The sequence below is a fragment of the Saccopteryx leptura genome, chromosome 7 (genome assembly GCF_036850995.1).
Source record: "Saccopteryx leptura isolate mSacLep1 chromosome 7, mSacLep1_pri_phased_curated, whole genome shotgun sequence".
In the NCBI taxonomy this organism is placed as follows: Eukaryota; Metazoa; Chordata; class Mammalia; order Chiroptera; family Emballonuridae; genus Saccopteryx; species Saccopteryx leptura.
Window position 1 is genome coordinate 53,376,231 of NC_089509.1, and position 26,934 is coordinate 53,403,164.

General features: G+C 37.3%; 1 long non-coding RNA gene and 2 pseudogenes across 1 annotated transcript in view; 2 read left to right on the top strand and 1 right to left on the bottom strand.

The window, feature by feature from the left end:
• LOC136378670 (RNA 3'-terminal phosphate cyclase-like protein pseudogene) overlaps window positions 1–18,053 on the bottom strand; it is a 42,554-nt pseudogene extending 24,501 nt beyond the window's left edge.
• LOC136378656 (uncharacterized) overlaps window positions 1–26,934 on the top strand; it is a 548,249-nt gene that overhangs the window by 155,405 nt on the left and 365,910 nt on the right. The window lies entirely within an intron of this gene.
• LOC136378643 (small ribosomal subunit protein uS2 pseudogene) lies at window positions 20,705–21,559 on the top strand (annotated as a pseudogene).

A 26,934-nucleotide genomic window follows, 5' to 3' on the forward strand; every position in this document is an offset into this window, starting at 1 on the left:
TATAGCTATTCAATACTTCTGAATTTTTCAGCTGTCTCTTCTCTGTAGTCTAGCTGCAGTAGGGTGAATAAAATGGGTCCATGGCTTAGTAGTATGTACTGCTTCTACTGTAAGCTAAATTGTGTGCAGAATAAATCATTAGGTGTTTTGTGCAAAGGGCTGTACAGGTTGAGATTTTGTGGAAAGATTGAAATTGGTGGAGAAGTTCTTGAACATCAGGAAGCACATTAGAATAAGAACCTAGCCTGACCCGTGGTGGCACAGTTGATAAAGCATTGACCTGGAATGCTGAAGTCGCTGGTTCAAAACCCTGGTATTGCCTGGTCAAGGCACATATGGGAGTTGATGCTTCCTGTTCTCTCCCTCTTCTCTCTCGCTCTCTAAAAATAAATTAAGAAAAAAAGAATAAGAACCTAAGTTTGGTATTAATAAATTGAGATTAGACCCTATAACTTTCCTTCTTAACAAATATTCATAAGATTCTGATGCTGCAGCCCAAGGGAAACATAGAATGGGTTAAATTGGCATGAAAAAACAGTGAGTTAAAGAACCCACATTGAACAAAATGTTTCTCAGTCTCTGAGTTACTGAAAAGTTTGCCAGAATTTTATTATTTATTTATTTATTGTGACAGAGACAGAGAGGGACAGAGAGAGGGACAGATAGGGACAGACAGACAGGAAGGGAGAAAGATGAGAAGCATCAATTCTTCCTGCAGCACCTTAGTTGATTTTTGATTGCTCTCTCATATGTGCCTTCACTGGGGTGTGGCAGGGGGCTACAGCAGACCAAGTGACCCCTTGCTCAAGACAGTGACCTTGAGTTCAAGCTGGTGAGCTGTGTTCAAACCAAATAAGCCTGCACTCAAGCCAGCAACCTAGGGGTTTCAAACCTGGGTCCTCTGAATCCCAGTCTGACACTCTATCCACTGCACCACTGCCTGGCCAGGCTTGCCAGAATTTTTTTTTTACATTACAGACTGACTTTAACCTAATGAATTTGGCTTTTTCTTTTTTTAGTGTGAATATTGAGTTATTGTCAATGTCAAAAATATGAAACATGACATTATAAATGCTAACACTTATTATAAAAGGCACATACCATGGAGACTACAAACAAAAAGTGGTTTTCCATTGCCATAGTTCTACTAGAATTTCTATAAATGAATAAGAGAGTTTAGGTATAAAACTTTATTCATTTTGAATGTTTTTGCCTTTATATAACATTAATATTTTAGTTCAGCTGTTTAATTAAAGAAAACTAAATTTTAAAATGACATAAAAGCTCTGCATGAAAGCATTTTTATTCCAGTACTTTTTGTAAACTGGAAATCAATACAGAATATTTTGTATCTCTGGTTTTTAAGGAGAATTATGGGCACCAGTAAGAGGACAGTATCATGGTAATTACATTTTTTTTTCTTTTCTTTTCTTTTCTTTTTTTTTTTGTATTTTTCTGAAGTTGGAAACGGGGAGGCAGTCAGACAGACTGCCGCATGCGCCCAACCGGGATCCACTGAGCATGCCCACCAGGGGGCGATGCTCTGCCCATCTGGGGCATTGCTCTGTTGCAACCAGAGCCATTCTAGTGCCTGAGCCATGGAGCCATCCTCAGCACCCAGGCCAACTTTGCTCGGCTGTGGGAGGGGAAGAGAGAGACAGAGAGGAAGGAGAGGGGGAGGGGTGAGAAGCAGATGGGTGCTTCTCCTGTGTGCCCTGGCCAGGAACTGAACCCGGGACTCCCGCACATCAGGCTGACGCTCTACCACTGAGCCAACCGGCCAGGGCCGTAATTACATTTTTCAACCCCACATCCCAAAGTGAGCTAAGGAGGAAGGGCAGATCGGCCTGATAGACCCAGAAGGAGAGCATGTTTTATCTGTAGTCCTCCATTCTGTGAATGGCTTTCCCTGCTTAATAGAAATGGACCAGATTTCAGACATAACATCCCAAAATTATACTGGAACTGGAGTTGGAAAGGCACAGAAAGGGCTATAATAAATTTGCAAATTGTGTTTGTTCTGCACATATAGGAGAACAGTGTTTATGTGACAACTTGAATAGTAAAATGCATATTAATTTAGGATGTGATTAAATCATTATTATTTAGTTGCTCTTATGCTGTAACCATCTTTAAACAATAAATTAGCAAATGAAGGGAAATAGTGCCTGATGATTGTGTTTCAAAATTCAGAGTACAGAATTCAATATATATAATTAATAATAGCAACAACTATTTATCAGAGACTTAGACTAATAAAGTACTTCACATTAAATTACTGGTTGTTCCTCACCTTATACATAAAGATCTATAATCTATCTTGCAGGAAAGAGAAATTTGATAGAACAGAATTTAATTCAGCCTTCAGCATTATCAATAGCTACATTGTTTGAATATCATTTAGAAATTATACTTCAAACCTTGAATGTAAATCTAACCCTAAATTCTTTATCTTTCATTATATCACTTTATTTGCATGTCTTTGTTTTGGTTAATGTATTTATTTGTTATTGGGTTGATTATTTCCACGAACTTGTTTGCAAAAATGTCACCTTTTTTTTTTTTTTTTTTTAGTGAGAATAGAGGAGGCTGAGACAGACTCCTTAATGCACCCTGACTAGGATCCACCCGGCAAGCCCACTAGGGGGCAATGCTCTGCCCATCTGGGGCTCTTGCTCCATTGTACTGGAGCCTTTTTTTAGTGCCCGAGGCAGAGGCCATGGAGTCACCCTCAGCACCCAGGGTCAACTCTCTCCACTTTAGCCATGGCTGCAACAAAGGAGAAGAGAGAGAGAGAGATGAGAGGGGGAGGGGTGGAGAAGCGAATGGGCGCTTCTCCTGTGTGCCCTGGCTGGGAGTTGAACCCGGGACTTCCACATGCCGGGCCAATGTTCTACCACTGAGCCAACCAGCCAGGGCCAAATGCCACTTTTTACAAAGTTATTGTCTCTGATTCAACTTGTTTCTGACCCTGATCCCCCAGGAGCTGGCAAAAAAATTAACCTTACTACTTTCTGCATTCTTTCTCCTCTTTGAGATGGTTCTACACTTCTGGTGGCCTTCAGAATGCTATGGCAATCCTTTTCCAGGTCATCATCCTAAACAGGTTCAGTGAAGCGTCATTGTCCCTGGCTGTATAACTCCTCACTCTCCACCACTTCTGGGCTAATGGGGGCGGGGGGACCCAGAGGTTTTCTGTGAGAATGACCAGGGTCTAGCCTGCAGAGACACTGCACAAGCTTCAAAGGGTCTGGCCATCTCTGAGGATTGCTCCCAGAGGGAGGGCCCCTCTCTGTGGCTCTGGGTCTCACTGGCTGTTCTCTGATTTCGTTCATTCCCCTACCCCACCCACTTTATCCACAAAGCCTTCTCCTTCCCTTTCCTTCTTCCACACATCCCCTTTATATCCCTTTAAGGATATAAGCATCTGGAAAACAAAAGTAAGAAATAGCTTGCAATGCTGTTTTTGTTTCATGGTTGTGACTGATAGTCTTACCCTTGATATAAGCTGAGAACACTAAAGGACAATTGAGGAATAGGCAGTTTTCTAAGAGGTTAGAACAATTTGGTGCAAGAACACTACTCTTTGATTTAATTTATAAATAAATATAAATATCTCCATGTCATGTCCTCCCAAAGGGAAGTTGAGAAGCTTACACAAATACTATATACTACAAAAGGTAAAACACATAATAAAGGATTTTTGAATGTGTATGGGAATGGGGGCTTTTATAAAGTAGTATAAATCAAGATTAAGATTAGCACCCAGTGTCCTGGCTGGATAACGCAGTTAGAGCATTGTCCCAAAGCACAGAAGTTGCTGGTTCAATCCCTGGTCAGGTCACGTACAGGAACAGATGTTCCTGTCTCTCTCCTGCTCTCTTCCTATCTCTCTCTAAAAAATCAATAAAATAAACATTTAAAGAAAACGATTAGCACCCAGCAATGAATGCTAGAACTCAGTTCAGTATTTCTCCCTGAATATCCTAGAGAGGAACTCAGATGGCAGCACAGACCTTCAAATGCTTCACAGTGTTCTGAAAGATAACATTGAGCTAGGTATCTAGAGAAAATAGCTGTCTGTTCTTGAGACCAGAGAGAATTTCATCCATGGGTCTGTGTAAAGGAGAAACTCTCCCAAATAGTGCACAATGTCCTTTACTAAAAAAGCAAAACACACAAACTCATACATCAAATGTCATATGAGTTTCTGATGAAAGCGAGTACAAGCTTATGATCAAGAGAGCGAAGACTTCAGGAACAAAGTCTGGGTTGGGATCAGCTCTGCCACTGCTACAGGAGGGACCTCAGTTCAGTTTCCCCTCTGAAGGCCCTCAGCTTCCTCCAACAGAGAAAAAAAATCACCAACTTTATAGGATCGTGAGCATAAATATTTCCTATCGGGACAATGCCTGGCCAATACAGAAAGGCAATTTATGTTAACCCCTAATATTGTCATTATTCAACACACATTTCCCAAATGCTTGCTATGTGCAAGGCACCATTCTAGACACTGGGGATGTAAGAGTGAACAAAACAAATCAAAATTCCCGCCTGCAGAGAGTTTAAATTAAACTGGGAAGAGGAAGACAACAATCAAAGTGAGAAGGACAGCTATGGTGTGGGGGAAAACTAGGAATGAGGATAAACAGTGCCAAGAGGGAATGTGAGTGGTTTCCATTTCAATACAGAGGCCGGGGGAGGCCCCTGCTGAAGCACTAGCGAGAGGCAAGAAGACATCGGAAGGAAGCCTTGCCGGACAGGGGCCCAATGGCTGCTCATGCTGTTTGAGGAGTGGTTAATGGAACAGTCTGACTAAATTAAGGGAATGAGGAGGAGAGGGACAGATGAGGTCAAAGAGCTAATGAGGGGCCTTGTTGCTTTCCTAGTGCAGAGGGGGCTACTGGAGAATGTGAGGGGAAGTGTTATCTGACTTCCATTTTAACGAGGTCATTTGATTGCTCGTCAGGAGGCACTTGGGTTTATCCAGGTGAGTAGCAATAGTAACCTATATTATGATGGTAGCATCAGAGGTGGCAAAAACTAGTCAGCATATGTATTTTCATTTCTTCTGACATTAGATGATGAAGGATTACATGTGGGATGTCAGAGGAAAAGTGGAGGCCATCAGGGACTCTGTGTTTTTGGTCGGAGCCAGTGGAAAGAGAGATAAAGTCAGATAGGGTACCAAGGGAGGAGTATGGAAGTAACCAGTTTTAGGGAGAGTAATATCAGCGTCAAAGTTTTCCCCGTTTCTGCTGATACTATTTTTTTCAAAGTAAAGTGATGGCATCCCTCCAGAATGTAACCCAGAGAGAAAAAGCACTTCAGTGAGCATCTGAGAGAATGCAGTGTAAGTGTGCACATTGTTGATGGTCTAACTAAAGCAAAGGCAAAATTTAGCGTGTTAGGAGAAATTAATGAACTGCTTATCCTTCAGGCTATCTTCCATTTATTTCTTATCATTGCAATGTTGATAATATTAGGACAACGGAGAATACTTTGGTATGAGGCTGTCGTGTTCTTCATGGGGCTGCCTAGGGAAAATCCTTGTGCATTGAAGTCCATTGAGTGGATACTGTAATTAATTCTCTACAATGATAATGAAAAAGGTCTTGTAGATGAAAGGATAGCATCCCACCTTCACACAGAGGGAGGTGTTGGGAGTAAACAATTGGGGTAAATATTTTCCTCAGAAAATAACACTTAGACAAATGAGAAAATAAAGGCCTCCAAATTCTTTGTCCATGGAGGATTGCACTAATAAATTTGGCCTGGAAAAATTTTAAAGCAGTATTACCAGTCACCTACCATAGAAAAATTTCATTAATGGACCCAGGAGAGTTTTAATTTTAAAATAATATAACTTCTCGATGAATTCTGCAAAACTAATTAAATTGTAAAAATGCAACTCCGAGTAGCTAAGTAGGTTAACCTTCTATAAGATGTAATGGTTACAAGACAATACAGTGTTGGAGGACACCTCCTTCAAATAGACTTATTTTGATTTTAGAATATTGGTCCTTAAGTCATTTTTCTTGACAGTAACTAGACATCTGTTGTCTACTGAGACTTCTCATTGAGATAATAAAAATAAATCATTGGCAATTTTCTATTTACTGTTACTTTTAAAGATGCATTCATGCAAATTGGCCAAAAGCTGTTTCAAGACATAGGATATCTGTTAAGAAAAGGTAGGCAAAGCCCACTGCTCTTTTAGACCATTTAAAATTATTATCTGAGCCTGACCTGGGGTGGCGCAGTGGATAAAGCGTCGACCTGGAAATGCTAAGGTTGCCGGTTCGAAACCCTGGGCTTGCCTGGTCAAGGCACATATGGGAGTTGATGCTTCCAGCTCCTCCCCCCTTCTCTCTCTCTGTCTCTCCTCCCTGTCTCTCCCTCTCCTCTCTAAAATGAATAATAAAAAATAAAAATTTAAAAAATAAAATAAAATTATTATCTGAAATGTGGTCAGCCTTTCTGGAAAAGATGATTGCTTGAAAAGTTTTGGGGGAGAATAGCCTCTCCTATTCTATTAGAAAAACTATCTAGAATATATAAAATTGGGGGAAATCTGCAACAACATTAAAAACTTAGGAATAAAACCATAAAATGCCACAACTTCAAATATTTTCTGCTAGAATCAATATAGATGGGCATGAATAAAGAAGACTCTACTTATAAATCGCCAGGCCAGAAGAATAGGATTGTCTTGTAAGAGGTACACAATTGATATCCTGGAGGACATAAGCCTTCCTGGGCTTGGAGGAATGAACGGAGTGACTTACCAGGCAAATCCATGTACCACCTATTGGGTCCATGAGTCAGCAGAAATTTCATACATTGTTTTGGTATTGGAGCTGGGAACTCAGAGAATTAAAAGCTGCAGTAATGATGGGATTGAGTTGGCTCAACATGCTCAAGATGAAATTGAACTGGGGTTCCAGGAGCTGTTGATCTGGAATAGTGGTATCCTGAGACTGAGTGGGAGGTTTTGTTGACTATAAAGTTAGTGAGGTTGGTCCAAAGAAATTTAACTATTGGTGCACCTGAGAGAAAGCTGGGTGTCACTGAAACTAGCTACTGATCCATAATGTGTATGAAGAGTGAAGCCACTGAGGCCACAGATGATCCTAGCAGTCCATCTTTATTTATGCAGTAACAGAGAGGAAAGCATGAGGAAATGGGGTTGGCCTGGCAGGGCCGTTTTTAGCCTTGGTAGCCCCCTCCTCGTCTGCATTATGCCAACACATTAGCCATAAACCCTTCAGTTTGAGCTTTAGAAGAATTTCTCTAACAGCATGCAAGTGGAGTACAGATAAGCCTAAGAAGACACTCTTAGGCCTGTTTTTGTGAGGAAATACTAGGCATTAGATAACCATTCCACCTTTGAAAAATAAAGAAATCAAAAGAGGGGCCTATGAAAAGATTTTAAAATTAAATAGAGCATAAAACAATCAAGAAGCGGATGAAAACATTCTTAAAGAAATAGACTTTACTTTTTAGAACAGCAAAATTGAGAACGAAGTAGAGGTTTCCCATAAACCCACTTCCCTCACCCATGCATATCCTCCCCGCACTTAGCAACACCAGAATCGGTGTCATGCATCTTTCATGATGAACCTACAGTGGTAACGCATCATTAGCACCCAAAGTCCATGGTTTACATTGTGATTCACTCTTGGTGTTGTACAGTCTCTGGGTTTAGAGAAATGTATAATGACATGTATCCATCATCATAGTACTTACACTACCCTAAAAATTCCTCACCATCCCACCCCCTACTGCCAAAAACCCACTGATATTTTTACTGTCTCCAAAGTTTTACCTTTTCCAGACCAAGATGTCATGAAGTTGGAGTGAAATATTATGTAACTTTTCAGATTGTCTCCTTTCACTTAGTGATTTAATATGCAGTTAAATTTCCTCCCTCTACTGTATTTCCAACTTGCTAGCTCATTTGTTTTCAGTACCTAATGATATTCCATTCTCTGGATCTACCACAGCTTCTCCATTTACCTATGGAAGGATATTCTTGGTTGCAATTATTTTTGGCAGTTATGAATAAAACTGCTATAAGCATCCAAAAACATTTTCTTTAAAAAGATTCTATATATGCAGTAAGAAATTTCAGATTCTATTTGCTTTGTTCTTTTGACAAAGGAAGAAAGCATAGACTATAGAAGGCAAGAAATGAAAGGTGAAAGAAAATAGATTATTAAAATGGAGCTACCTGAGAGGCAAACAGAAGTTTGAAGAGGAACCAGTAATATAAGAAAATAAAGTTAGGACATTGTGGAAGAATTTTAAAATGCTTTAAAATAAGTTAAAAACAGAAACTATTCAAAAGAAAGTTGAATGAGTGTTATATATCTCTTTTTAAAAAAAAAACATTTTTAAATTTTATTTATTTATTTTAGAGAGATGGGGGGAGAAAGAGAAGAGAAGAGGGAGTAGCTCAGGGTTTCAAATGCCGATCTCAGCCGATATCAGGTCTGTGCTTTATCCACTGTGTCACCACCACAGGTCAGACACATTGTATAGATCTCAGAATGCAGATAACAACAAAGATTTAATTGAGCAGAAAAAGATAAGTGATATAGAAAATTACCATAGAATTACTGAAGAAATCAGATCATATTAAAGTGATATTAAAGCGTAAAATGTTTCATAGCTAAACATATAATTGATAATTAACAAAATTTATAGAATTAATTATAAAGCTAATTTTAAAAGAAATGCAATAAACATTCTAGCAGGAGATAGTGAATAATACTTTTTCTTGCCAAGACAACCATATTCTTATATATCTCTTCCACAGTTGTAGAAAAGAATAAACAATAGCCATTTTTTTCTTTCTGCTCTACTGTGGTAATTTTCAAATATATACAAAAGGAGGGAAACTCTTATAATAAACCCTTCTGTACCCATCCCCTAGCTCGACATTTAATTCATGCCAATCTGCTTTGATCTATATCTCCACCCAGACTCCCCTCACCCCAGTCTCAGAATCAATTCCAAGACATATCACTTCTTTTATAAATAGTCACTCCATATCTCTAAATAGATGGACTTTAAAAAATAAAAAACATAGCTATAAACCTTCCCCTCAAAAACCATTTAACATCCAATCATTGTACTAATCTTCTCCAATTTTACATATTTACTTTTGGTTTGTTCAAATCAGGATCCCAAATGCACTCACAAATTATTTGGTTGATTAAGTCTCTACACCATAATTTAATCAATAAATGTCTCCCCCATTCTTTTCCTTTACAATTTGTTGAGAAAATAGTTATTTTTCTATTCTGCAGAGTTTGAGGGGATACACTGTGATTTCAAAGTTCTTTTTTAAAATTTTTTTAATATTAGAGAATAAAGAAAGTGAGAGAGAAGGTGGGAGGAAGCATCAACTCCCATATGTGCCTTGACCAGGCAAGCCCAGGGTTTCAAACCGGTGACCTAAGCATTCCAGGTCGATGTTTTATCCACTGCGCCACCACAGGTCAGGTGATTTAAAAATTCTAAATTTAGTCAACTAGTTACTCACTTGTCTGTGAGGGTTAAAAATGTATCATTCTTGTACCTTTACTGAAATGCAAGCAAATAACTGAATCTATGAAAATAAAGAATCTCAAATTAAAAATGTGATGCAGAATTGGCAATAAAAATAGGAATCAGTCTTAAAATTTCAAGTCACTTTACGAAGTAAAATGAAAATATTATGACTGCTCTTAAAAGCAAAGATATATAATATACAAATCTGTAATTCTAGATGATTTCAATAAAAACATATTAAACTCATTTTTTTCTTTTGTAGTGGATAGCCAACATATTTCTTCTTTAGGTGTAAACTGTACTTGCTCACAAAAATTAAGGGATATTTCAAAATGAATATGAAGTGATAAAAAAGAAGCATTTGATTTTTATTATTAAACAAGAACATTAGAAAAGCAAACAACAAGTCAAAGAAAATTGTTTGATTATACAAATGAGATGCAAAAACCACTTTTTATTTCATTGGTGAAAATGCACTATACAAAAGGCTGAAAGTACTGGAGCATCTACATGTTCCCTGATCCCCTAATTTTTGTGAGCAGTATAGATAATTAGAAAAGCAAACTTTAAGAAACTGTAAGCAAATTTTAAGAGACATATAGTTTTTAAAAGTTTCTTCAACAACTTTTGCTTAATATTAATTAAAAGTACAAATATATTGAAAAGGGTTTATCTGCTTATTTATTATGTGTTACCAGATTCTAGACTCAATATTTTCACATTTTTATCTGACTTTTTCTTTTTTTTCAATAATAGGTCATTCAGCAAAAGTGCAAACTTTTTGCTTATTAGGGTGCTAAGGGTTCTTTACTGAGTATCTACCCAGTGTGAACACTCTGATATGAATTTCAACTGCATTCTCCCCACTTTTATTTTAGGATTGACATAATCTCATGACACTGAGAGTGTTTTATAATGTGCGAGTCCTCACATGTTTTCTAAGTATTGCTCTATGACCAATGGATTTTCAACATTTACTTCACTGAATTGCCTCGCCAGCATGAATTACATGGTGTTCCCCAAGACGACTCCCTCTCCTGGTAAAAACTCACATAGGAGAGTGAGCCTGTGTGTGTGGTCAATGCGGTAGAGATTTCAGTAAGCAGTCATTTCTCAAGCGACATGGTGAATTTGGACTGGAGGAAAACCATTATGAGCCTCTATGCGGGAAAATCTTTCTCAGATGCTTACTCTATCCTTAGACAACCTCAGACACTTCACACTGGTGAGAAACCCTAGAAATGAGTGTGGATAAGTTGTCATCCAGAGCATGCACCTACACAGACACCAGAGAATTCACGCAGCAGTGAAAGCTATATAAACACAATAAATGTGGGGAAGATGTCAGCCAGAGAGCTAACCTTTATTTCCTTCAAAGAACACACAGTAGTAAAACTTCCTGTCTGTAATTATTGTTGAAAGGCCTTTATTGATCATTTATCTTTTAAAAAACAGGAGCAAATTCACATTGGAGAGCAACTCCAGTTCTGTGATCATTGTGTGAGGAGCCTGCAGTTGAGCTGCACCCTTAGTGAGCACAAGAAAACTCCGCATCCGGGCAACACAGGAAATAGGAAGAAGGCAGCAAAGGCTTTACCAAGAGATAAACATATACTTAGAGAGAGAGAGAGCGAGAGAGCGAGAGAGAGAGAGAGAGAGAGAGAGAGAGAAAGGTATACCTTTAAAAATACTGGGAGATAGGATGTGGGCGAAATCATTAGAAGGCCGAGATTCGCGGGGAAGAAAATAATTGTTCTGAGACACAAATCTGAGAAATTCCAGCCTCCTAGTTTTGCAGTCTTCCTCTGTGCCTGGATAAACAAGGGGAATGGTCATATGGATCTAGTTTAAAATGGACTGTCAGGTAATAAGCCAAAAGTTATACAGAGGACTTTAAAGTATTTGGAGTGGGTTACAATTTGACGTCCAGTCTATCACTGTTAATATTGAGTTTAGTTTTGTTGTGATTGAAGAATGTTACCTGTTTCCATTCTACTTTTTAAAATTGATTGTTAAAATTGATATCCTAGTAAATGATTCATTTATATAAATGTCTTGTAGTTGCTTGAATATATAGTCTCTGTTTGATGGACATGAATTGCTCTGCTTTTCTGTCTTGGTCTGTCTTTCTCCATCTCTACCCTCCGTGTGCCCATGGGCAGGCATGCACGCACACACGCATGCACACCTACACACACCACTTAGTCCAGGTCACCATTATGTTCCATCTTGACTTCAATAGCACTTAACTAACCTCTCTGCCCAACACCTGACCCCTGTATTCTGCAGTCAGAATAATCCTTTCAAAAATGATTCATGTCACACCACTTTAATACTCAAAACCTTCATCTCAGTCAAAATAAAATTCAGCGTGCTTACCAAGGCCTAGAGTGACTTACAACCATCAGGCCTTTGACAACCTCTTTGAGCGTTCTTACTACCTTTCTCCTTTTGCTAACTGCTCCTCTCTCGCTGACCTCCTTGACCTCCCTTCAGTCTGCCAATTACAGTCCCACCGCAGGTGTTTTGCATGTACTACCCCTCTCTGCTTTGCTCTTCCCAGATGTGCATGACTTGCTCTCTCTCTCATTTCTTTTAGGTTTCTACCAGTATGTGTCCTGATTCAGGGGCCCTTTGGCCAAACAAATAAAAATAACTATCCATTCTCTTACTCTGATTTAATTTTTTTTATTGCTTTTAATCACCATTCAGAACATTGCATATTTCTTTATCATATTTATTATTGATTTAATATATTTGCTTATTATTTGTCTCCCTCCACTGGAATATAAACTATACTGCAATATCACCAGATCCTAGAACAGTGCCAAAAATAACCAAATATTACTCAATATTTGAATAATGAATATGCTCTACTCAAATCTCTTGCTTTTCATACCGAGCAAATCTGGACCACCCTAATGTGAGATATGATGTGGGCTTCTAATAGTTACCATTTCACTTTTACCCTGCGGTTTCCAATTCAGAAGCTTTCAGTCTAGAATAGTACTACATATTGGTTAACTAGCCTAGCTTCTACATTAATACTGAGAAGTATTTTTCCTGAAATCTGTCCCTGAGGTTAGCTTCATAGCTGCATACTGGGTTTTATTATTATTATCATTATTATTACAATTTCCATCAGTCACATAATATAGAAATAAATGATAGTTGTGGTATGTTTCTCAATATGAAAAACAGAAGGAAAACAATGTCAAAATTCTGGAGGTATTATGGAAGAACACTCTGTATGCCCCTCTTTTGGTGGATGGATCCTAAGATAGTAGATTTTTATTAAATCTCTCTTCTTGAGGGTATCTCTTGTTGAGTGATGGAAGTTTCTAGATTTCTGAACTTCCACTAGATGGAGCACTTTTCACATCAAGGGGTTCTGAAAATCCTCCCTTAACTGAGTCAGAAACTCATACAGAGAAAAGTGAGCATCCGTGTCCTCTGATCTTGGGTGGGATGGGCCTACATAGTGAAGTGTTCTGCCGTTGCAAGTGTTTGCTAACTAAAAACAAGGTCTACCAACACCAATTCCAATACAATATTTGAATTGTCTTCAAGTTAAACTGCATATGTAGGCAGAGCATTCAGCTAGAAGCAGCAGGCACAAGCTTCCATTTGAATATTTACAATTTGGGGGGAAGGATCCCTGTCTAGATTAGTTTTCAAATTTGTGTCTCTATTCAGATATACAAAATTATCATGAAATGTTTTCAAAATTAGGGGGAATGAAGCCAATTGTATCCTTTGACTTTGAACTGAGAGAGCTATATCTTATGTAAGAACATTCTGCGGTTTGGAAGTGGGCATGGTCTGTCTGTTCAAATAGCTTTTGCCCTGCCTCTTTATCATTATGCAGGCAATGGAAATTTTCCTAGTGTCACATATTTATTGCCATGACTAAATCCCCAAATGCTCAGCCATTTCTTCTTAAGAATGTTTACATCACCATTGAGTTCCAGAATGTCTGGACTCGCATAGGAGACAATTTCCATGACCGAAGCTGGATAAATTCACATCTTCATTGCTGATGTCTTTATCTATAAGAAACATTGGAAAATTGTAGTCTGAGAAGGTAGATCTGTTGTCCCAGTGCCAACTCACCGTATAACAGGCTGTTAAATGGGATAGTAGTTCAAATTGCTAGAGGGCAAAATGACAGAGTAGAAAACAATAGGTGACAACTCCTGTGTTGTAAAGTAAGGTGTTACCATCTACGCATGCCTTAGAAAGGAAGTTTTCAACTTCTGTCCCATTAACCACCTGTAAAAAGGAATAGAAAGAATGAAAGGAAATTGGAGTTTGCAGAGAAAATGTCTTTGTAAGAGTTGTTAGAATGCTGTGGCAAATCCTCATTATAACAAGGAGAGAAGGGAAGTGCTCCTCCTTCAATCACAAGTAGATTGAGGAAGGTTTCAGAGAGACCATTCAGGAAGTGTGATATTTTCTCAAGAGGCTGTGAATCAGTGCCCTACAAGGCTGAAAGAACCAAAGGGCAAGAATTGGAAATTACTTGTGGCAGCCCAGTAGAAAGCTGTGATTTGGAGAATAACTGCTTTCTCATAGATTAATTAAAGGCATGCTTCCCGTGGATATATTCACAATTGCTTAAGGTTGTCTTATTGAGAGTATTCTTAAGAGTGCATCCTGGAGAGTTGGTGGAATTCCAGGAAAGTTCTTGGATGGGCCTAAATTGTTGAGATCCAAAATCTGTAGTGTTAGCGTGGTGTGAGTGTGTGTGTGGGGGGAGGGGGTGTCACCATAAACAGCCAGCTGGAAAGTGCATCAAAGAACTTTAGAGAGATTCAAAAAAGTGAGTATTCTCCATGGAACCCACTTTCACTGAGGAAGGAATGTCAGCATTTAATGTATAGCTAGCTAAGAGAATATTGACTCCAGCTTACAACTCTTACAGTTTAGGAAGTCATTCTCTGTTCCTCACCACCTTTCAAACTTCGGAGAGCATTGGCAGCCTAGTGAATTGGTACAGAGAGACATTAGCTTCAGATGAGGGCAGTAGAGAAGTAACTGTATCACCGTTTCCCCTTGATATATTTCTATCTCTATAACACACAGAAGGACTTGGTATTATCTAAAAGTGATCAAATGAAAGATGGGATTTGCCTTAGATTTTATCCAAGGACAAGGAAAGACCAAGTCCCTGCAGAGTAAATTTTCAGAAGCAGTCATGAAAATAAGTTGCCTTATTTTGCCCCATTTTATGTTTATAATCTGTATTCATTCTTTTATTCAAGTCCTTTGCATCCTTCACTGTATATTTGGTCCTCTTTGGTCCTTTCTCCCACCTCCTCTCCCCTTGGTAACCACTTCACTGTTATCTATGCCCATGAGTCTCAGTTTTATATCCCACCTATGTATGAAATCATACAGTTCTCAGCTTTTTCTGATTTACTTGTTTCACTCAGTATAATGTTCTCAAGGTCCATCCATATTGTCATAAATGGCACTATGTCATCATTTCTTGTGGCTGAGTAGTATTCCATAGTATATATGTACCACATCTTCTTTATCCAATCCTCTATTAAAGGACACTTTGGTTGTGTCCATGTCTTAGCCACTGTAAATAATGCTGTGACGAACATGGGGCTGCATGTGTCTTTACATACCAACGTTTTTCAATTTTTTTTGGTAGATAATCAGTAGCGGGATTGCTGGGTCACATGGTAATTCTATTCTTAATTTTTTGAGGAACCACCATACTTTCTTCCGTAGTAGTTGTACTAGTTTACATTCCCATCAGCAGTGAATGAGGGTTCCTTTTTCTCCACATTCTCTCCAACACTTGTTATTACCTGTCTTGTTGATAACAGCTAATCTAACAGGTGTGAGGTGGTATCTCATTGTAGTTTTGATTTGCATTTCTCTGAAAGCTAGTGAAGATGAGCATCTTTTCATATATCTGTTGGCCATTTGTGTGTCTTGGGAGAAGTATCTGTTCAGGTCTTCTCTCCATTTTTTAAATTGGATTGTTTGTTGCTGAACTCTGTGAGTTCTTTATTTTTTTGGATATTAACCCCTTGCCAGAGCTGTTTGTAAATATCATCTCCCATTTGGTTGGCTGCCTTTTTGTTTTTTTTGTCAGTTTCTTTTGCTGTGCAAAAGCTTTTTAGTTTCATATAGCCCCATACATTTATTTTTGCCTTTACTTCCCTTACCTTTGGGGTCAAATTCATAAATTGTTCTCTATGGCCAAGGTCTATGAGTTTATAACTATGTTTTCTTCTATGTAATTTATTGTTTCATATCTTATATTCAGGCCTTTGATTCATTTTGAATTAATTTTGTGCAGGGGTACAAACTGTCATCAAATTTCATTCTTTTGCATGTGGCTTTCCAATTTTTCCAGCACCATTTATTGAAGACAGTTTCTTCTCTCCACTGTGTATTTTTAGCTCCTTTCTTGAAGGTTATTTGTCCATATATATGTGGTTTTATTTCTGGCCTCTTGATTCTGTTCCATTGGTCTGTATGTCTGTTTTTTTGTTAATGCCATGTTGTTTTGATTCTCATGTCTCTATGGTATAATTAGAAGTCAAGTAGCATGATACTTCCAGCTTCATTCTTTTTTCTCAGAATTGCTTTGGCTATTTGGGTTTTTTTTTTTATGGTTCCATACAAACCTGGTGATTTTTTGTCCCAGTAAAGTGCAAGCTCTACGCCGATCAGGCGTTCCTGATTTGACTTTCCCGTGCAGTGGGACACTCCTGCTTATCAGCAGGGCTGGCAGCCTCTTCAAGACTATTCCTGTGGTGGCTATGAGGTTGCTACTGATCAGTACTGACACTAACTGCTATCAGAGGAAAAACACAACTGACACACAAGTTAGTTGCAAGAATCACACAGGCAATTTATTACTCACATATCCTTTTGGCGTGCCTGGGTATAGCTTAAGGGGGACCTTGTCAATGTGCTCCTCTCAGCTGTCTTTGGTCAGAGCTTAGAGCGGCGTGGAGACAGTCCATGTTCATGTTGGAATCTGTGCGGCTGCTGCAGCAGGGGGTCCCTCAGCTTTAGTACCTTTTCTGGCCAGCGCCTTCTAACAGGTGTCAATCTACAGGATTATCACCTCAAACCACCTTTTTGGGAGTTCCTCTCAGGGAGCCCCTTTTATGTTAATCTACTAAAATGTTACATCAAACCACTTTTAAGATGTTCCTAGGAAAGCTTCTTGTTTATGTTAACTTACAAAATTACAAAGTTATGACATCAAGCCAATTCTTATCTATGTATAACTTCAAACACACACTAACTGGGCTCTGCTTAAAAGTCAGAGTCTGTTTATCACATCTGCACACACTATATTAATTCCTATCCAGATGGCATAACTTTAATTTCCTTAATTAATTTTAATATTATATTTTAATTACTTTTATATATTTTTCATATTTTTTATATTTCTATATATATTTCATTACTAGAACATTATATTACTACAACATTTTTTGTTCTATTTCTTTAAAAAGTGACATTGGGATTTTGATGGGGATTGCATTACTTATATATTGCTCTGGGTAATATGGCCATTTTAACTATGTTTATTCTTCCAATCCATGAACACAGAATATTTTTCATTTCATTGTGTCTTTTTCAATGTCTTTCAATGTTTTCTAGTTTTCAGTATATAGGTCCTTCACATCCTTTGTTAACTTTATTCCTAAGTACTTAATTTTTTTGTTGCCATTGTAAAAGGAATTATTTTTTTGAGTTCATTTTCTGAAGTTTCATCATAAGCATATAGAAAAGCAGTAGACTTTTGTACATTGATTTTGTATCCTGCAACTTTACTATATTGGTTTATTGTTTCTAATAGTTTTTTAGTGGAGTCTTTGGGGTTTTCTATATACAGGATCATGTCATCTGCAGAAAGTGATGACTTTACTTCTTCTTTCCCAATATGAATGCCTTTTATTTCTTTCTCTTGCCTGATCGTTCTGGCTAAAACTTCCAGAACTATGTTGAATAAGAGTGGAGAGAGTGGGCAGCCTTGTCTCGTATCTTTTTCTTTCAATTTACATTGTTTTCTTAAAGGATTTATTTAAACTTTCTAGATCTTTTTGTTTTTCTTTTTTTGCTCTATTTTATTTCTCCAACCAAAACCATTATTTAATTTTTTTATTGATTCTTTAAAAATAATGATCATAGTTAATTTTTGAGAAGTATAATTAAACATGATTGGTCATTATTATTATAAAGGATAGAGTCTAGATTGATCTGTACCAGTTGCTAGACTGGATTTATTTATTTCTAATTTCAAGAACAATGAATCTGATTACGGGATCCCTGGCTGTCATGGGTCAGTGATTGAGAATATGTTTGACTAAATGGACATTAGTTGTTGAATTTCAAGGTTCATGAAGAGATCCAGAAGTTACCTGGAGCATGATGCCACTTTTGGCTTTGGACCTGTCACCTACAAAATAAATCTCTGGTGGTAGATTGCGTACTTTAGAGGGTTGTTCTTTCATCTTCAATTGGATCAAACTATATAGCCAATAATTCTGAAAGCTAGCAGTGTTAAACAAGTTTGTACAACCTTCTTACTAATGAGCCCACTGACTGCCCACCCTTCAGCCTTGCTCTTAGTTTCTGCAGCTGCCTTGGGTCCTGTGTTTGGTAACAGAGTCTTTTTAGCAAGTTTACTTTTTCACAGTTCTATTTTTATAGTATTGTGAGTGCTTAAATTGTGCATTGTTTTTCCCTAATCTTTATATTATCTTCCAAAAATTCTTAAAGATATGCTATGATGGCACCCTTTTCTGTTAACCATCATTGCAGTACTGGATTAATTCTTTCTTTTATTTTCATCTTAACATTTCATTGGTTTTGGAAAGAGGAAGTATGATCAAATATCCTCTGGTTTTAATGACCCAGATTATTGGATTTAGATATCTGATTATTAAAAAGCCGATACATCTTTTAAAAAAATATACAGTATCTTGTAATAGTTATAAAATAATTTGGGAGAATTATGATTCTGATATTCAGTTCTCTAAATTACTTGTAAATGAAGTAGGATAGTTTGCTATTTATGGTTTTTGTCTCACATTCTTTAACTTTTACTGGAAAGAAACATTGGAAATCTGCCGAGATAGCACATTCAGAGCAGAAATACTAAGGAAGAATATCAGCTGCTTTGCCTTTGCTTCCTGAATTCAGATCAAAATATTCAGTAAGATGCTTTCATCCTACTCAAACAAAGGAGGTTGCTAGTTTATAAAGTCGAGAAAATCATCCATTTTTTGTTTGTTTTTTGACACTACTAGCAAATAATAGCAATGACCCTTTCACATATGTGCATCTTATAATTCATTAAAACAAACAAAAGAAAAACATTAAAGATATGATTTAAGGTGTGTACTCTGCTGGAAAAAGGTCACAGCATGGCATTCTACACACAATTACTGTTACCAAGCAATTGTATTCAGGGCAATAATATTTGCAAAATGTATTTACAAATCATTCTCTTAATTGTAACTCTTTCTAAAGCACTTTATGGGTCAGGATCATGGACTTGTAATGATGACTAGGTGTTTTCCACCTTTAATTTTTCCCCTTAATAATGGGAAGATGTTTTTATTCCCTCATACTATAAGAGCATAAGAATATAGGGATTTGTTATTTACCAAAGAAGAAAGAAAAATGAATGTGTGCTGGGTAATTTAATTTCTAAAGCACTTCATCCTTTTCCTGAGAGAGACTCCCAGCCATGCAACATTCAGAATGTAAACAGAAATGAATGAATGATTTAGCAGTAATATTGTTTCCAATTTAGATGTGAATTAAAAAGTGAAAGTTATTCAGAATATTCTTTCATTCAAATTAATCTTTGCTGGATGCCTCATACATTATTCAGAATGCTGTGGTGAAGTGACCAATTCCATATGAATGCTACATGGATTATTTTATTCAAAATAGAGCCTCTACCAGCAGCATGAATAACCATAATTAAATAAAAAATTTTAATGTAAAAAAATATTTTTTTTAATTAAGCAAGAGTCGAGAAGACAGAGACAGACTTTCTCATGCACCCCACCATGGTCTACCTGGCAAGCCCCTACCAAGCAATGCTCTGTGTGACTGGACCACAACTCATTTGCTCAGCAACCAAGCTATTTTAGCATCTCAGGCCAAGGCCATGGAGCCATCCTTCGCATCTGAGACCAACTTGCTCCAATTGAGCCATGACTGCAAGAGAGAAAGAGAGAGACAGAAAGAAAAGTAAGACAAGGAACAGTGGAGAAGCAGATGGGTGCTTCTGTGTGCTGTGACCGGGGAATTGAACCCGGGACTTCCACATGGCGGGTCAGTGCTCTACCACTAAGCCCAACCAGCCAGGGCCAAATATACATGTATTCTTAAAATTACATTTTCTGGGTTTTTCAGTAACCTTTCATGGCCATGCTTGTTTCTAAATAGAGTAGTGATAGCATAGAGTCATCATTGAGAGCTTATGCTATTTTTAGACTAGATGATTAATTTTAAAATAGTTCATATTTTGTAAAGAATTCATGAGCACATTATCTGTGGCTGTCAACGGTATTTGAAATATTTATTGATGATGAAAGAGACAGAAATGGCAACAAAATCACAATGGTAAGCTGCCTAGATGCATGGTAATTGTTTTTAGTCTGGGTGAGATCCAATATCATATATTTGTGATATCATTCAGATATACAGTAGGAATTGAACTTTGAGAAACATTAAAGCCTGGTGCTTCTCAAATTTTAATGGGAAAGTCATAACCCAAATATCTTGTTAAAATATAGATCTGAATTTCTAAAAAAGCTCCAGATAATGCCAATATTGCTGGTTCAGTAAACCATACTTCAAGAAGCAAAAGTCCTAGAGACTGGACTTCAACTTTGCAAATCCAAAATCTCAATTTTGCCAGTTTATATAAAATTTGATCATAAAAAGACAACACACAACAACCAAAGAGAGAAGAGGCTGTTGTATAAGCTGAATTGCCATTTTAATTATGGCACTGATTGTTAAACCTGGATTCAATGAGAATGACATGTAGAATTTCAGGGTTTAACTTTTCTCCGCGCTATCCTGAGAGGAGCTCATACTGCACTGTTTTTGGTTCCAAGTAACTTAAAGAGAAACTTTCACAATGTCCAGAGCCCTTGATGTCCTTCAAATGAAGGAGGAGGATGTCCTCAAATTCCTGGCAGCAGGAACCCACTTGGGTGGCACCAACTTCGACTTCCAAATGTAACAGTACTCCTACAAAAGGAAAAGTGATGGCATCTGTGTCATAAATCAAAAGAGAACCTGAGAGAAGCTTCTGCTGGCAGCTCGTGTCGTAGTTGCTGTTGAAAACCCCACTGATGTCAGTACCATATTGGCCAGGAACACTGGCCAGTGAGCTCTGTTGAAGTTTGCTGCTGTTCCTGGCTGCTTCACTCCTGGAATCTTCACTAACCAGATCCCCGCAGCTTTCTGGGAGCCAAGAATTCTGGTGGTTCCTGCTTTTAGGACTGACCACCAGCCTCTCACAGAGGTGCCTTATGTTAGCCTGGCTACCATTGCCCTGTGTAACACAGACTCTGTTTTGTGCTACATGGATGTTGCCATCCCTTGCAACAACAAGGGGCTCACTCAGTGGGTGTGATGTGAATGCTGGACTGAGAAGTTCTGCGCATGTGTGGCACCATCTCCTGTGAATACCACGGGAGGTCATGGATGATCTCTACATCTACAGAGATCCTGACGGGATTGCAAAGGAAGAGCAAGCTGCTGCTGAAAAGGCTGTGACTAAGGAGGAATTTCATGTGAATGGACTGCTCAAGCTCCTGATTTCACTGCTGCCCAAACTGAGGTCGCAGACTGGCCTAAAGGCACAGGTGTCCTCTGTGCCTGTTCAGCAGCTTCCTACGGAAGCCTGGAGTGCTCAGCCGCCACTGAAGACTGGTCTGGAGCCCCCACTGCTCAGGCCACTGACAGGGCAGGACCAAGCACGGAGTGATCTTAAGCTGTTCTTCCACAAACTTTTCAACAGAATGGAGACAAGGTTGATGGAAAGTAGTCTCCCCTTTTCTACCCAACCTTTGTTATTATTCTGTAAAACAATTTTATACAGACTTACATTTTCTTTTCTTTTTTTATAAAAATTTAAAAAAAATTTTTTTTTTATTCATTTTAGAGAGGAGAGGGAGAGACAGAGAGAGAGAAGGAGGGGAGGAGCTGGAAGCATCAACTCCCATATGTGCCCCTACCAGGCAAGCCTAGGGTTTTGAACCGGCGACCTCAGCACCTCCAGGTCAATGCCTTATCCCACTGCGCCACCACAGGTCAGGCAGACTTACACTTTCTTTATTTATCCATGCTTACCTTAATCATCTATTTCCAGATCCCTAAAATCCTTAGTCCCCTTGACTGAAAGTGATTGTTCCAGCATCTGCAACTATTACTTCATAGTTTATACCTTAGGGTGGATTTTTTTATATATAATATATATACCTAGTATCTCCTACATTTTAAGATTCCTCCTTAGAATAAGCCTCAATTCCAAATTATTGGACAGCTCTGATGATTTTATATTCCTAAATTATTTGTTCAGTATCAATGAGATAATTATATGAAATGCAATGTATGTATTTTGTTAATTTTCACAAAACTAATACAAGAACTATAAAATTTAAAGACAAAACTGAAATGAAATGGAATAGAGATATTTTGGATTGGGGTTATAGAACAATGCTACTTTTTGTCATTTAAAAGTAAGTGTTTATATAAAATTGAAATTATATGTCCAAAGGATTTCAACTTGAAAATGGGACAAGTGCCAGTGGATCTTTCTATTTTAAGTGGGACAATGGCTGACCAAGAGTTCTTCATTTGGCGGGGGGTGGAGGGTGGGATAAACTCTTATTACCATAAACTCAATGGAAATTTTAACAACGTTTTATGAACATGTGAAAGAAAAGAGGTAGTAATCTGAATTTCTTAGTGAAGTTGTGTCAGACTAAATTAATTTTCCTCTCTGTCAGAATGATAGGACTGATATATCAGTTGAAATAACAGCTATAATTTACCTTGACTTTAAATGAGCTTCAGCTTCTACTTACTTGGCATACAGATTACATATTTTTAAAAAGTATTCTAAACTAGAATCTTGCATGGTTAGAGCTTTATTTATCCACACCAGAAACTTATCCAAAATTATCTAAGATTTTTGTATCTATGTATGCAGTGAATTTCTATTGATATCATAATCATGTCTATGTTTTTTGTATATTCTCAGCATCCACCTGCAGATAAGCCACAGTTTTGAGATATAGTAATAACTGGAATATTGTGTGGGTGTGTTTATATGTGTGTAAACCACATGGAGTCAACGATCTGCAAGAGGAATGGTAGCTTGGCTTGGGATGTCAGGGCTGACCTTCTGGGTAAACCATATCTTATAACAGTTTAGCTCAGAATGAGTAGTGTATTGTTCAGGATTCTTGAGAGAATGGAACCAACTGTATGTACATATGATGGAGTAATGGCATCATTATTTGGCTCACCAAATCCAGCAAAACTGAAATATATGCATCCTTGTGACTTGGTGAGGCTAAGTATGGCTTGGAAAATGATAGATTTTTAATATATGCATGTTAACTTGATTATTTTTAGCCCAAATATATCTAGATAGATAGATATATATATCTATAGATATATATGTATGTATTAAGGAATTGGCTCATGCAATCATTATGGAGACTGAAAAGTCTCACTATCGGATGTCTACAAACTGAAGACCCAGGAAAGCTAGTGGTGTAATCCAGTCTAAATCCAAAGACCTGAGAACAAGGAGAGCGGATGACATAAGTCCCAGTCAGAGGGCAGGAGCAGACTGTTGGCATGGGTCAAGCAGTCAGGCTGAATGAGCAAATTCTCCCATTTCCACCTTTTGTTCTGTGTAGGCTTTCAATGGATTGGGTGACGACCACCCATATCTGAGAAGGGAATCTGCTTTAGTCACTCCACCAATTCAAATACTAATCTCATCTGAAAATACCATAGTTAACATACCCCAAAATAATGGTTAGCCCACTCTATAGGCACTAGGTGACCCAGTCAAGTTGATGCATAAAATTAACCATCACAGATAGCCACTTCCATCCCAGCCTTCCCCAGTATCTTTCCGCTCCATTACCTGCTGGCCCTAGAAGACCTGAAATCAACATCATTTCAGAAAAGGTAAAGGAGAAAAAAAAGAAATCTGCAGAGCTATATGGAAGAAAAAAATGCTTTAAAATTCCAGAAACCAGTTTCTCAAACATAATTGCTGTAACAGGAGAGATGTGGTTTGGATTTATGCCTCATGTAAATATCATCTGCTTATTTAAGTGTCAACCTTATTCTCTCAGAAATCTTAATCTAAGAGAGAAAAGCAATGTTAGAAATAATAACCCCTTTGAATAGGATTTTATTGTAATAAAACTCCCATCTGCTATCTCATTTTCTAATCAGAACAGTATTCTAAAGTGCTGCTTCTGAAATATCAGGTTTTCATATGAGAAAATTAGGGTTAAGAAATGTTCTAAAAACAACCTATTTAATATACATCTATTGACTGCTGGCCACTTCCCAGGCAACGTTCAAGTCTCATTCACTTAAGGATCCAGAGGCACATAGAGCTGCCTGCAGGTTATGTGTTTCTGTACCTAAGACCAAGTCAAGAGCAACAATAAGTCAGGGGACTCACCCCCTGTAGAACATGTTTCAAAATGCCAAGCCTTTGTTTCAACTTAATAATTCCATTTGCAAGAATTTCAAGTACCTGACTTCAACATTTCCATATCAGATCTCAGCTACTTATAGGTTTATATGCATAGAATATTTCATACTTTTTTCTGTGTCTCTTAATTCTTTTAGATTAAGAACCTCTAAAAATATGCTCATATATTTGACCTTTTATAATGATGATATTTACTTTTAGGGAAATTTTTAACTGGATCAAGGTTAGCTTATAATGTTTTCCCAGATTTAAATCTAAGTTTCATCAGATTTGAAAAGAAAAAAGATATGCCTAAAATCTATGTAACATTATTTTGTGGATAAGGCAAGTTCCTTAGTTCATTATTTCATATACATATATATACATACGAGATACACACACACACACATGCACACATATACTCACACACAAACACATATAATATGTATATATTTTTTAGTTTTATTGATTTTTGTTGGTTTCAAGATAGGGAAACAAAATATTCAATAAAAATGCCATTGCTCTATTTGAAGCAAAATTCAGTCCTTTTCTTCTAATAGATTATTCTAAAAGCTATACTCTTAATAATATCTACAGAACCATAGAGTATAGCATGTCACATTCCCTTAAAATGAGGTCTCACCACCATAGATATGATCCCCTCATGTATGGCAGAGACCAGAGGAAAAAAGGTGATCTTTTTAATAAATCTTCAGTTGGATATAAAAGAAATGACTCTAACTCCTAACTCATACCATACATATAAATCAACTGCAGATAATATAAGATCCATATGTGATAAGTAAAACAATAAAACTCTCAGGAGAAAACATACAATACATCTTCTAAACCATGAAATAGAGAAGGATTTCTCAAATAGAAAACAAAAAGCACCAATAATAAAGAAATAAGAAATAACAAATAGGACTATATTAAGAACTTTGGTTTATCAAAATATACCACTAAGAGTGTGAAAAGGCAAAGCACAGACAGGGAGAAGGTCATTATGTATATATATCTGGCCTGTGGGCTATAGTATGCAGGGCTGGCTTATTATCATATATTTTAAGGAATAAAAATAAAACATCCCTAAATTTCCAAGTTATCAAATTTATGATCAGTCTATTTATGATGAGAAATTAGCAGTTTTTCCCTTCAATGTCTTATCAATATAAGAACATAGCTTAAGAATTCAGCATTCCAACAGTCAGGGATTAAGTTGTTTTGCTAGAATATATAATACTTAAGTTATCATTTATTTGGGAGAATTTAATTCTTCAAAGTAACCTTGTTTGTTTGTTTGTTTGTTTGTTTGTTTGTTTGTTGGAATGAAGAATGCAGATTCCGGATTGGAATGTGATGTGCATACTTTCCCTTTATGTCAGCAGCAAGACAAAATACTAGTTTGGCATACACTTATGAAGGGTCCCTCCAGCAACATCTCAGTTCATGGAGATTATTGTAAAACGGATAATGGTTTTAGAAATATTTCTAGGGATTTTTAAATACTTCATTAAGGATAAAGACATATTGGCTAAGGTGGTTTTCGCCACAAGGAAAAGAAAATTCAACTCAAACCAGCTTAAGCAATATTGAGAATTCTGGGGGCCTCGCTTAACTGAATAAATTCAGAGGTGGTTCAGGAAGCAGAAGCAAGTTCATTTCTCTTTTCTTCTGTGGCCCTGCGTCCTCTGTGTATAGATCTTGTCACAGTGCTCTTTATAAGATGGCCATTGTACTCCTTGTTTCACATTTGTAAGTAGGTCAAAGGCAGAGAGAGAGACTTTGAAAATTTGGCCCATAAATGCATTTGGTTTCCCAGGAGGCATGATCAAACCTGCCTTACCTATCTTTGGTCCAAAATCTATCATCCACCCATTCCTCGAACAAAGCCGTACTGCCTTCAGAATAATCCTGGCTTAAAGGGCCCATCTTGAATGAATTTTGAATGAATCTCCGAGGCAAGTTACCCTGAGTAACTTAGCCCAATAGTTTTCAGATTATGGTCCGTGAACCAGCAATGTCAATAATACAAGAGAATTTATTAGAAATGTGGTTTACTGCTCCTCATTCTAGACCAACTGAATTAGAAAACTCTAAAGCAGGGCTCCAGCAATCTGTATTTCATCAAGCCCTCAGGAGACTCTGCACAATAAACTTGAGAACCACTGTTTTTTGATTAACCAGAGGCCACATCTAGAGCTGGAGGCAAATCTTCAAACTACACAGTTACTAATTAATTGGAAAGGTCTGAAATACATTGTAGATATAGCCATAAAGTCAACCACACACAAAGTATAAAGTATGTTTATGTGATAGTGAAAATTTTCAGAAGCATTTAGTCAATTAAAGTTGTAAAATGTCATTTCCTTTAAATGAGATAAATTCTTATCTATTTGGGTTGGTTTATTTTTCATACTTCAGATTGAGGTCCTTTTAGGTAATAATAGAAGTTACTTTATTTCATTGTGACCATATTTTTAAAGTGTATTAGATTTCATATAGAGAACAGAATAAAATATAGAATGCAACAATGTGAAGCTTTTATTCAAATGTACATTCACATGTATAATAAATATGTGTGTGTTTCTAGGTTGCAATATAAAATGCTTAACAACTAACTAGCAACCTTA